Below are 14,043 nucleotides of genomic sequence, written 5' to 3'. Positions count from 1 at the left end.
AAGCTTCTAACAAGCTACAGGTACTGTATCACAAAGCTTCTAACAAGCTACAGGTACTGTATCACAAAGCTCTCCAGTGTAAATAGGGTGGTGACTACTTTGATAAGCTTTAACTATGTTACAGGACATATCTTCAGAAATTTACATAAGAACCTGACATTGTACGTTTGGGTGTGTAGAAGAAGAAACAGTAATTATTCTCAGATAACCCTCCAGTTATGCCACAAGTCACCTATAACATAAAGGAGGATTTCAGAAGGGCTGACTGGCAGGAAGTGTTAACAGATAAGTTATGACATTGCAACAAAATGACACTACCCTACAGACTAAGCAACAATGAAATTAGTGAATATACTAAGGCTGAGAAAAGCATGTTATAAAGTTTTACGTTTCCAAACAAGTAGGCCAAAATATGCAATCACATTAAATTATTCGATCATTATTACTTTTTTAAATCAGTAAGTAAATGGGGGAAAGGTGTTTTAATTTTAATAATGGACTATAGGTGGACAACAGGTTCCAGCATTCCCTTAATGCCAGTGCATTCTAACACTTTTGGTTCCTCAAGCACCAATATACTCACTCTTTAATCATGATAGGGCTTGACGGGGCCTGTAGTTTCCCTAGCAAAAAATAACAACACCTGTTTCTATTTTTTTAAAGACCATTCTTATTAACCAAAGACCCATCGTCCTGTTTGGGATGCTGCTTTTTCCTAGGGAATGGGGTGGGGTCACTTTATTGATTTGCGGCACAATTGTTTACAAACATCGCTGAACCCTTTTTATACAGTAGTTACAAAAGTTTACTACTACACCCAGAAATGTTTCATTTGTGATACAAATAAATTAGACACATAGCACCACATCCTATGGACATGGCTCACAGCACTATACTGTTGTTGTTAACAGCTGACTTGCTATCTTTTTGTGTCTGTCCTGCATAGATTGATTCTACAGTATTACATGGTCTCTCCTGTTGGAATGTGCATCCAGCAAGTGAAGCAGGCAGGACTAGATTTCCCAGTCCCAGGAGATAGCAAAGCTATTTCCAGAATCGAGACTGAAGAGGATTATACCCCTTTTCCACCGCCACAAAAACCCGGGTTATTGCTGTATCAACCTGGGTCGCGCTCAGTGGAAAAGGATCCTAGGAAAAAATCCTGGGTTGCATTTCTTCCCGGATCTGGAGCAGGGTTTTACGTGGGTAAGACCTGGGTAAAGCCCGGGATCAGTTTACAGCATGGTGATTGGATGAAATTGGAAAGTGTGACTGTGACAGCTGTCACTGGGGAGGGAGAGATTACAGCCTCCCCTTATGGTCCGGTTTTTACCACATCCCCGTTTCATATGGGGAGGCTGTAATATCTCCTTGCCTGACTTCCCGATGACAGCTGTGTCATAGGATCCCATCCCAGAATGACCCTCTCCCCCTCCTCCCCCTCTGCAGGTCGACGGTCTGCTCCAGTCTGGCATTCTGGGGTGAGCTTGAGTTTCCGGCGCTTGGTGATGACATCATCTCCAAGCGCAGGCACTGCACCCGTATGCAATGTGAATGGCTCCAGCCCGGGAATATCCCGGGTCGGCGCCACAGTGGTAACGGGGTAATCCCAGGTCTGACCTGGCTTGTAACTGTGTTCCGAATTCCAAGTCAGACCTGGGATTTTAGTGGAAAAGTGGATTTTGGTGGAAAAGTGGCAAAAGTTATGTCATGAAGACAGAGGGCCTGATTCAGAGATGGACGCAATACCAATGTATACGCAGTTGTGATATTATTGGTGACATGAGCATGCACCTAGGTGACAAGTTCCTTTACCGTCATCGCTCTCAGTGAGGATTTATTTGCAAACTAATTGACAGGCAGGGACCGTTTGTGGACGGGATGGTGACTTAAATGCAGGCATGTCGTGGCCATTATTGGGACGTGTCACAGCCTGTGACTGTGACTCTGTGTGCAGTAAAAATGGCTCCGGACTCTCAGTTCGGAGCCATTCTGAATGACAATAGGGTTACTCAGAAGTCCGATAACTGACTGATCTGTGAACGATGCTGCGTCTTTGTATACAGTCGTTTGGATCTGCGAAGCTGCCAGTGGGCGTCCGAATACAAATACCGGTGGCTGCGACATCTGCATGTTTTCACACCGCCACTGCCTACAAATTAGAAGCAAAAGCAGTGGCTCTAGCGCAAATCTCTGAATCGGGCCCAGAGACTGTTGTCCTAGGGAAGAGTAGTGCTACTCAGTCTCACAAGGGAAGTCTTACTCATCATAAGCCTCTAACAACTCAGCCCATTCAGACCAGGTTACAGACTGTATGTTTCTGGGCCTTTGTATTTGTTCACAAACAGTTTGTGCATTGAAGTTGATGCATACAGATGTATTACTGTACATTTGACACCACAATCTTCTTGTTCTACTTTCATAATAGCCTTATAGTACACTTTGCAGTAATGGGTCCCTGCTCTTTCTACTATTTAGCTGTGTCCATGACCTCTGGCTTTTCTCTATTCCATTCTTGCCTACTTTTGAAGAAGCATTTCAGGCAGACTGTGTAATCGCCACCTATGATGCAGCGGTAAAGTGGGCGTGTCCTGCTACATGTGAGAGGCGTGTCATAATACTGATTTACATCCAAATGTAAACAAGCACCAAAGCAGTTAGTAAGATCCACTTGTTAATGAAAACTCACTGATACTTTTCAGTAAATGCATGTAGCCATAGGAATCAATGTGTCTTATTACCAATGCAGGGGAATTATATCCCATTTGAATGTAAATATCTGTTTAGTTTTATGGTTTGCAGTCGGGATGCCGATGGTCCAAATGCCGACCACCGGCTTCCCGATTGTGTAATCCCAACAGGGGACTAATGATAGGCGTTGAAATCCCAATGCCTATCATTATCCCTACGCCGGTAGCCTGACGCCTGGCATACCTAACGAAGGTAAGCCGAGTGGCGGGCGCGGACAGCCATGGGGGGAGTGGGTTAGGTTAGGGGCTCCCGGGGGGGACTTAGGGTTAGGCACCCCCCCGGAGGGTTAGGGTTAGGCTAGGGAAAGGGGGGGTTAGTGTTAGGCACCCCCGGGGAGAGGTTATGGTTAGGCACCCTCCAGGGAGACTTAGGTTTAGGCTGTAGGGACGGGGGATTAGGTTTAGGCACTTACAGGGGGGGTTAGGGTTAGGCACTAGGGGGGGAGGTTAGGGTTAGGTGCCCCTAAAGGAGGGTTAGGAAGGGGGTTAGGGATAGTTAGATATTTACAATCTGCATTTTCACTCCTGTCGGTCTTCTAGCGTCGGGATTTGAACCCCCGGGCATAGGTCCGGCAGTCATCCATAATAATGAGAGTAAGGTGCAATCAGGGAGATTACTAGACTCTTCAGGGAATCAGGGAGATTGCTACTATTTCATGGAGTCTCCCTGACCATCAGGGATAGTTGGCAAGTATGCTCTATTCCCTCCTCTCATCATAACATTGCTGACCCACCTCACTTGTAGCCCTGTCTTCACTTAACAAAACCACAGTTGAACAGGTGATTAGTTCTCACAAAATCTACCAGTGCTGTAAACATTATTATTATTATTCACCTATTTATAATATAGCACCAACTTGTCACATGCTATTGATCTGATTGAATGAAGGTGGTTCTGTTTCCAACTACATCAAAAGCAAAGACATTGGGTACAAATAGGAGTAGAAAACTGAATAAAATTCACACCTAGGGATATAAGGTAGATTTTAATTGCTTTTGATCTATTTAAAATTGATTAAAAAAATCAATCATCATAAATGTTGTGCTTCTGGGACTAAATCACACATTTACTAACAGACAATGGGCCTGATTCAGACCCACTCGCGAGCGGCTGTCCGCTCGCAAGTGGGTCGATGTTATGCACTGAGCATGCGCACGACGGAGGGAGCTCCGTCGTGCGCATGCGCCAGACGCGACGAGCGAAGGAAAGTCCTTCGCTCGTTGTGTCCGATCAAAGGGGGCGTGCTGTCAATGTTGATTGACAGCACGCCCCCTTTGGTGGGCGTGCCGGGGGCGTGCCTCCCTGACGGGGGCGTTCCCACGGGAACGCCTCCCGTCAGAAGCCGGCCCACTGACATCACTAGTGATGTCAGTGGGAGTGATTTTGGCTCATAGAGCCAAAATCACTCCGGAGCTTGTGGTTGAAAACCTCAACCCCAGGCTCCGGCTCGCAATTTCGATGGTCGCGATGGTCTCGACCATCGCGGCCATCACAAAGCACGCTCGTATAGCCTGTGGGTGGTGACCCACAGCTATATGAGCGTCCAGGAGGATGCTCCATGAAAATGGAGCCCGGCCCTCATTCAGAGCGTGCGCTCTGCTCAGAGCGTACGGCTCTGAATGAGGGCCAATGTTTGATTTGTTTTTCTTTGAAGTATTAGTAAATGTGTGACTTAGTCCCAGAACTCAACATCGATTTTCATCAATTTTGAATCAATCAAAATCGATTAAAATCGACCTTTAGTAAATATACCCTTTCGACCAGTGGTTCCCAACCACGGTCCTCAAGGCACACTAACAGTCCTGGTTTTAAGTATAACCATAATTGAGCACAGGTGTCTTAATTAGTAATTCTTTTGATTTAACCATCTGTGCTCAAGCATGGATATCTCTAAAACCAGGACTGTTAGTGTGCCTTGAGGACCGAGGTTGGAAATCACTGCTTTAGAGTCCCTAGTCAAGTGCACCTTACAGAGTCGTTTATAAGTTAATATCCAAAAACTACAAAAGTACTACATGAAAGTTAAAATATTGGAAAGTACTATGTTCTCACTCAAGCAGTATGAGATACAATTTGATATAAACTGCATGTATGTCTCAAAGCAACTTGCACTTTAGCTGTGAATGTGAGAGTTTTGAAAATTGCTTTCTGAGATCTTCCTCTAACAACTCTACCAGACTCTTTGGGTATCTCACACTTTAATTAAAGAGAGATCTGGCATCTTATGGAATGTGCAAAAACCTGGAAAAAGAGGAGGAGATAAACAGAGTAAAGAACTGGTGGCTAAGATCTATGATCTCAATGTTTGATCAGCAGAAACATAGGGATGGAGTCTGTATGTTGGTGCTAATGTTTAAAAATATATGTCAACAGGGCCTGCACTGGACATGGGCAATTTAGGCACTTGTCTAGGGCAACCTAATTCCAGAGGGGACACCTAGGATTATGCTGGATAGTTTTGAAATCTTATTGTCCGAAGTCCAGATGGGTGCTAATTTGTGACACAAACTAGCATTCAGGTAGTTAGTCTCCCAATGCATCTAGCAAGATCAATAAAAGTTTTAGGCTATCAGTGAGCTTTTTCAAAGGGCCCTCTACCCTTTTGTGCTTCTCCCTACTTTAGTTTCATCTACTTCTTACTCACCACTAGAGCACTTAACACTTGGTTGCTTATGCTCTGTTGCTTATCTGGGTGTTATGGTCGCTAATGTAGCAATATATATTATCCATGTCCTGGTCCTGTATTGTATTGTTCTGTAAGTCGCTTGTCTACAACTTGTTTATGTACTTTGTAAGGCGCTGCGGAACACTTGTGGTGCCATATAAATAAATTATGATAATAATAATAATAATAATAATAATAATAATAAAGACTAGGTTCTAGAGCATATACTGTATGAAACACTTTTTATTTACAAAAAGGCATACAATTCTTAGGTGTAAATAATGCATAAATAAAACAGTTACAATATAAACTGACAATACATGTGTTGCAATTAAAATAAAAAAGGAAACATTTACATAATATAATACACAGCCTATTAAGGCTAAGGGCATAGCTGGAAAACAAAGGTGCAGTCTCTTGATTAGATTGATTCCCACAATTTGTCAGCTACACCGCACCTCCTTAGTGTTATCATGAACAGCTCCCTGATGACTGGCTGGCAGGTTAATAACCCAGGTTCTATGCAAGGACAGCCAGTTTAACTTTAACCTAAATTCAATAAGCAAAGTTTTCCCTGAGTAGGAGCCACATGGACAATGGTATGCCCATATTAATCTACATAATTTAATCTCTAAAATGACTTCAACCAAGACTGCCCTGGAATGTGTTATTGGTTAGTTACATAATTTCTCCCAAACACTTATCCCAGGGACTCCAAATCACACCAGATCAACGTAAAGACTTCACGTATACTTCTATGATTTTGGAAAACCCTAGCTGTGGTAGAAATATTATTTTTTAGTCAAAAACAGATAAAATATTGTGATGTGTTTGATCCCTGCTTATGCTCAGTAACTTCTTTTACCGAGACACCTGCTTGCCCCTGCTGTTTTGGTGTAGAAAAAAGGGGGGGAAGCAGGTGCACACTTTGAGTGTGCATCTGCATCCCCCCCTTTTTTCTGCATTAGAACTACAGGTCCCAGCATGGTAGCACCTCTTATTATGTTTTAATTAGGATGTGCCCCCCCCTCCCCCCTGCTGTTTTGGGGTGCCAGAAAAACATCCTCTAGTAATCCATATGCAGACATAGATAAAATGCATTATGTTTACCAATCTCCTCTCCTTGGGGCACCTGGTCCACACTGGTAATTGATTTTTTCCTCACAGAACACTCTAAGTAATTTACATATTAATGAAAAATCTTTCATGTGCTCTTCATTCAGTAACCTTTGATATTCCTGAGCACACTACCCGCCCCCCTTATGAGTGACAAATGTCACAGGATAACAAAACCTAACAAACAAAACCATAAAATCAGATTACCTACTCTCAATGACCTTATATTTACAAAAAAACATCATATATGTACAATTATCATTTGCTCAATAGCGGGATTATTATTATTATTATTATTATTAATAATAATAATAATAATAACAATAATAAACTCTACCATGCCCTGACCATCACACCCAGGTATTTAGTGTACTTTAACTATGCCATACCCAGGTTCCAGATTGGAGCATTTTGTTATTTAAAATCTTTCCCTCTTACCCAGTGTAAGATGTTGGTGTGATGCTGCTTTGAGGTGGCATCAAAGGAGATGGTGGCACAAGATAAAGTCTTGCCATGGGCACCAAACTGGTCAGGGACGGACTGTATGGCAACTCAGTTACATTGTCCAACCACACTAAATGAGTCTCTACAGTCACACTCAGAAAGATGGGTTCCAAAGAAAGTACAAGACACAATGAGCAGTACACAAAGATGGGGATGATGTTTATTGGGTGAGAAAAGGAAAAGATTTAGGAAACCTGAATGTGAAACTTACAATTATGACATAAATCTTAGTATGTATTCAACAAATCATCAAGGTCATTATTTACCTAATTTCTATCCAACTTTATCTTAGTACAGCTGCAATACATCTTTACTATATTATCATATATATTAACAATCACTAGGGAACTTGATTGCAATACTAGCTTACACTTAGCTTTATTTTTATAACTAGCTTACACCAAGATTCCACCTTTGTACACGAGTGTCATTGAACGATATTATAGTCCCACTGTTATTGATTTCAACTGGTCTAGTCTTAGTCTAGTTACAGGAGTTACAAAGCTTGGTGCATCGGTTTATTACTCCGGTATTAAGATTTAAGTATGGTCTGTATAACTGGTCCTTACTGTTGTGGACTCTGATAATTTTGTGGTATAGTTTTATACATACTTGGGCCGGATTCACTACGTTTTGCTATTGCGTTTACAGCTTCGATTACGCATGAAGATCTGCAGCCAAAATATGCTGATTGCAATTGCAAAGCCAGCATAGAGATGCCCACTACCGCTATCTCACATCCGTAAGACCTTGCAGACCTGCGTATACATTGGTACCATCAAGTAACACCGGCTTCTCACGCATAACAGCCGTGACCTGTCTGAGAAATGAAAACTGTTGTCGCATGCAGTGAGTACTCAAGCAGCATATGCTGTTGCTGTGGCTAATTTATGCATGCCCAGGAATCTGGGTTCAAACGGTAACGCTAACAATGCTAACTAAAGCACACACTGCGATGCATGCGCATGCACAGTACGCACCATCGGCCGATCTGTGTTCACTGTTGCAGTTGCAATCCGTAATGAATCAGGCCCCTTGTATGTTATCTACTATAATGTATCTAAAGGTGTCTGCTATTTTTATTGGCACCACTTTAATTGTATGAGTCTCTAACTGGTGTAGCATAGTCCACGTGCTCCAGATGCTTGGTCTTCTTTACATACTTCCATTTGTCTCTCTATCTCTTTATGGTACCTAATGATAGGAGTCAGGGGTGTTTCTAGAGAGGAGGGGACCCATGTGCAGTCTCTGTCATGGGCCCCCTCCCCTCAGTCTGGCAGCTGCGTGGCCATCGCTGCACTTATAGACTCTGGGAACTAGAGTGTGCCCAGAGTTTATAGCGCAGGTGCGGGTCACCGGGAAAATGGCTGCGGCGGCCTATTTCCCTGTACTGAGCATGCACAAACAATGGGAAAATGGCCGTGGCGACCGTTTTCCAGCCATTTTTACAGCGCAGACACCGGCGCAGACGTGGGACCCCGGAGATGTAAGTATACTATGGGTGCAGGGTGTACAGTGCGAGCCCTCCCCTGGACCCATTATAAATACGCCCCTGGTAGGAGTTATCTATTGGCTGGTGTTGAGCTTCTATTTTTGGCTCCTACTCCCAACTACACTCTCTTTAAAATGTCAAATCTTTGTTCCCTAATCACTAGGTACATTCCCAAGTTTCCTTTCTATTACACTTCCCATTCATTCCCCTGTTATTTTTCTTTTACTACTCCCTCTACAATTTCTATCCTATGTACTTATTTACTCCTCTGATCTTGAGCGCTGCCTGTGTTTCCTTGTGCTCCTCTCATAGCTCTCAACTCAGCAGCTCGTTTTTTTTACACATCCGAGCAGTTAGCTCAAGCGCTCCTTTCCGAAACTCTGTGCTCTTATTGGCTCAAAGCATAGGCTTAGCATGAGGCTCGACACCAATGGCTCCTTTACATGGAGCTAATACTTAATTTTACTCATATACAGTCAGGTCCATAAATATTGGGACATTGGCAGAATTTTCAGATTTTGGCCTCTATTCACCACCACAATGGCTTTGAAATGAAACAAACAAGATGTGCTTTAACTGCAGACTTTCAGATTTAATTTGAGGGTAATTACATCCGAATCAGGTGAACGGTGTAGGAATTACAACAGTTTCAATATGTGCCTCCAACTTTTTAAGGGGCTAAAAGTAATGGGACTATCAACTCAAAAGCTATTTCATGGACAGGTGTGGGCTATTCCCTCGTTATTTCATTATCATTTAAGCAGGTAAAAGGTCTGGAGTTGATTCTAGGTGTGACATTTGCATTTCGAATCAGTTGCTGTCAACTCTCAATATGAGATCCAAAGAGCTGTCACTATCAGTGAAGCAAGCCATCATTAGGCTGAAAAATCAAAACAAACCCATCAGAGAGATAGCAAAAACATTAGGTGTGGCCAAATCAACTGTTTGGAACATTCTTAAAAAGAAAGAACGCATCGGAGAGCTCAGCAACACCAAAAGACCCGGAAGACCACGGAAAACAACTGTGGTGGATGACAAAAGAATTATTTCCCTGGTGAAGAAAAACCCCTTCACAACAGTTGGCCAAATCAAGAATACTCTCCAGGAGGTAGATGTATATGTGTCAAAGTCAACAATCAAGAGAAGACATAGAATATAGAGGGTTCACCACAAGATGCAAACCATTGGTGAGCCACAAAAACAGGAAGACCAGATTAGAGTTTGCCAAACAACATCTAAAAAAGCCATTACAGTTCTGGAACAACATCCTATTGACAGATGAGACAAAGATCAACTTGTACCAGAGTGATGGGAAGAGAAGGAAAGGAACTGCTCATGATCCAAAACATACCACCTCATCAGTGAAGCATGGTGGTAGTAGTGTCATGGCATGGGCATGTATGGTTGCCAATGGAACTGGTTCCCTTGTATTTATTGATGATGTGACTACTGACAAAAGCAGCAGAATGAATTCTGAAGTGTTTCGGGCAATATTATGTGCTCATATTCAGTCAAATGCTTCAGAACTCATTGGACGGCGCTTCACAGTGCAGATGGACAATGACCCGAAGCATACTGCAAAAGCAACCAAAGAGTTTTTTAAGGCTAAAAAGTGGAATGTTATGCAATGGCCAAGTCAATCCCCTGACCTGAATCCGATTGAGCATGCATTTCACTTGATGAAGACAAAAGTGAAGGGAAAATGCCCCAAGAACAAGCAGGAACTGAAGACATTTGCAGTAGAGGCCTGGCAGAGCATCACCAGGGATGAAACCCAGCGTTCCAGACTTCAGGCTCCAATTGCCTGCAAAGGATTTGCAACAAAGTATTAAAAAGTGAAAGTTAGATTTAGGATTGTTTAGTTTGTCCCATTACTTTTGGCCCCTTAAAAAGTGGGAGGCACATATATAAACTGTTGTAATTCCTACACTGTTCACCTGATTTGGATGTAATTACCCTCAAATTAAATCTGAAAGTCTGCAGTTAAAACACATCGGGCCAAATGTAATAGGGTGAGAGTTTAGAAAATGTGAGTGTTTAGCAGTAAACTCTCACATTGGTTGAGTTTTATCTTCAAAATGGGAAAACATCTGAATGAGATTTTAAATCGTGAGAGTTTTTTAAGTCTAAAAAAACATGCAAGTTCGCTCTGTTACTTTGTTTTTGGACTTTATTACATTGGCAAAGTTTAAAAAGTGTCAGAAACTCTCACTTTTCTAAACTCTCACCCTATTACATTTGGCCCATCTTGTTTGTTTCATTTCAAACCCATTGTGGTGGTGAATAGAGGACAAAATATGAAAATTCTGTCAATGTCCCAATATTTATGGACCTGACTGTATATTTACAACCAGTCTACAAAATAATATATTACAGTTTTTTTTATTTTGTTAAATTCTTTGTAATATTTATAAATGTTAATTCTGGCTCTACATATTTAAACACTCCAGTGACCTTTATCTTGAAAACATTGCTTGCCAAAGAACACTGCTGACATTACGACAATTATCTATCAATACAGAATATTACAAACTGTTGCACACTTATCCACAAGAAAAGGGAAAAAGTTAAATAGTATGTCATTCTAGTCAGAATATAAAATAAACTTTAAAAAGTAGAACATATAATGAATATATAATATTAATAGTGTAGGAGATAAAGAGGCGCACTGAATATAGTGTAACACTCCAATATATATATATATATATATATATATATATATATATATATATATATAAAAAATAATACTAAATATATAATTACAATATGTAACACACCTCAAAAAATAATTGAGTGGCAGCTCCAATAGTGATAGAGTTTGGCACTCAAATAAACAATTGTAAAATAGTGAAAAAAGAAGCGCCTACTAGTGTCAGAAATTTATGTTACACACAAAAGTGAAAAGAACTGGTGATAGATCCACTACTGATCTGGTAAGATATTCTTCGGTCATATGACCATTATAGGAGGGATATGAAAAAAAGACAAAAAGAAGAAAAACAACATATAGTAGTGTTTACCATACCGCACTGTATATTGCTTCATACAACCAAGTGAGCAATTAGAACCTTTTAGGGATCATCTCTTTCCTCCCAAAAATTTTTTAGACACATTCCAGGGTCATGATGAATTTAAAAACTAGATTTAATAATATAGTGACAAACAATGGTAAAAAAAACCATTGTTTTTAAATTCATCTTGACCCTGTAATAACTATGTTGTTTTTCTTCTTTTTATCTTTTTCATATCCCTCCTATAATGGTCATATGACCGAAAAACATCTTACCAGATAAGTAGTAGATCTATCACCAGTTCTTTTCACATTTGTGTAAAACTTACATTTCTGGCACTAGTAGGCGCTTCTTTTTTCACTATTTTACATATAATATTTATAATTAAGCTTCATTAGCCATCCTACTCAGGGAAAAGGACAAATTAATTCCAATACTTTTGGATGTGCGTATCGAATAGATGCCAATCATGGGAATCATATACAATAACAACAAAATAATTGGATAAATTATGCGATTCACACCGCAGTATCAGACAGCAGTTTGACAGGAGCCTGGTATCATTAGTCTGTGCTGTTGGAGAGTTCTACTCTTGTGGTTTCCTGCCTGCTTCCTCCCCCTCCCCACATCATGACTCAATCCCAATCACATGCAGCCCTGCCCTCACTCACTTGAGTGGTCATTGCCTCCCTGAGGTCCTGCACCAGCATTCTTGTCTTCTGTAACATTGTGCTACTCTAAACATTCCAATTATTTCATTTACTACCAGTCTAATGCTGGCCATACACCTTCATGATTTCGGGCCGATTGCCCAATTTTCGACGAGTTCTGATGGATCCTATGAAAATCGTGTATTTTTGGAGTAGGATAAGATCCGATGCGCGCTCCCGCAGCACCTAAAATGGATCGTATGATCAGATGTGCAGCACATATGTTCCATCGTAACGCGTGCAGATCGTACCGTGTATTTTGTGCGTGCGATGCATCGTGTGTCCATTCATGTCATTTCAATGACTTTTCCCTGAGGCACAGGATTGATCATACGACAGATCCTGTGCTAAGAAAAACAACAAATATGCCGCTGGGACTGCCAGGGAGCTCCGGGGAGTCGGATGGTGAATCGGATCTGATGCTGGTCGCGCAGGTGTATGGCCAGCTCTAGTCCCACTAACTTGAAAATTGGTTACAAACAAACATGCAGCGGAAGAGCAATGAAACAGTAGGTGCTTTGATTAGTTTAAAGCAAAAGAATACAAATAAATGCACATTGTGTTAAGTGATTCTCCATATTTTACACTAGGATGTACTAAGAGCAATAAAGACATATTAGGTATTTCCCATGCACTTGAAGCGCCCTGCTGCCTCCATGCATTCAAGGAAATATAATCTAATTTCCTAAATTACGATGCTAATAGTTGATTTATATGAGACATCCGATGTGAAGTGAGTCATTGTTTAGCTCCATGGATATGCAGTGTTTGAGAGCTTGCACTATGTACTCTTGGTGTATGGGCCTTTGTTTTATTTTGGTCTTCCCTGCATATGACATATCTTAAAATCCACAAACACATTTCAAACATAAGGCTACACAAGTGTGTCATTGTATGTGAGATGAGACTGCTTTGTGACTGCTTTCACATGCAGATGTTGGTTTGGAATATAAACTTTAATATCAGACAGAGTGTACTGAAGGGTGTCCTCAGCTAGCTGCTATAAATAGATACCTATATAGATAGAGAGTAGAGATACATTGAGACATTTAGCAGGCCCTGATGCTAATTTGGTGGCATGTCCAATCTTAGGGTATGGCCATGCCTAAAGCAGCTCTGAATAATATGTATATATCTGTCAGCGGGTTCTGACAGGCCTGGGTAACCTATACCTGGCCCACCCCCCCTCTTGGTAACCCTGTATAGCTCTTGGAGAATTGTGGATTTGAAAGCTACTGACATCGGCAAATGAAGCTGTAGAAGGTGTTAGCCCTAATCAGTACGCACTCTGGGGTATATTTACTAAAGTGAGAGTTTTTAGAAGTGGGGATGTTGCCCATAGCAACCAATCAGATTCTAGCTTTTATCTTCTAGAAGGTGCTAGTTAAATGTTAAGTAGAATCTGATTGGTTGCTATGGGCAACATCTCCATTTCTAAAAACTCTCACTTTAGTAAATATAACCCTAAGTGATCAGGAAACATTTCAGATTAAATTATGTGTTGGATACACACAACTAGAGTGTAACTAACTATATGGGATACACAGGGGCTACTTTTACAACTCTGAGTTTACATCAGTTGAATAAAAAAATTTCACAAGCAATGGTATTTCCATTAATACTGTAGTACACTGACATTTCTTATTTCTGTCCTTCGACAGGAGAACAGAGGACAAAAATGACAATTATATGATGATGACATTTTATTTTCTTGCAGCTAGCATCTTCATTTAATCACCTCTCAGATTTGTGAGCCTGTCCATAAATAATTATTATTGATATAATTTAGGCACT

This window comes from Taudactylus pleione, unplaced genomic scaffold, assembly GCF_031769625.1.
Source record: "Taudactylus pleione unplaced genomic scaffold, aTauple2 ptg000758l, whole genome shotgun sequence".
Taxonomy (NCBI): Eukaryota; Metazoa; Chordata; class Amphibia; order Anura; family Myobatrachidae; genus Taudactylus; species Taudactylus pleione.
This window is presented reverse-complemented; position numbering follows the sequence as displayed.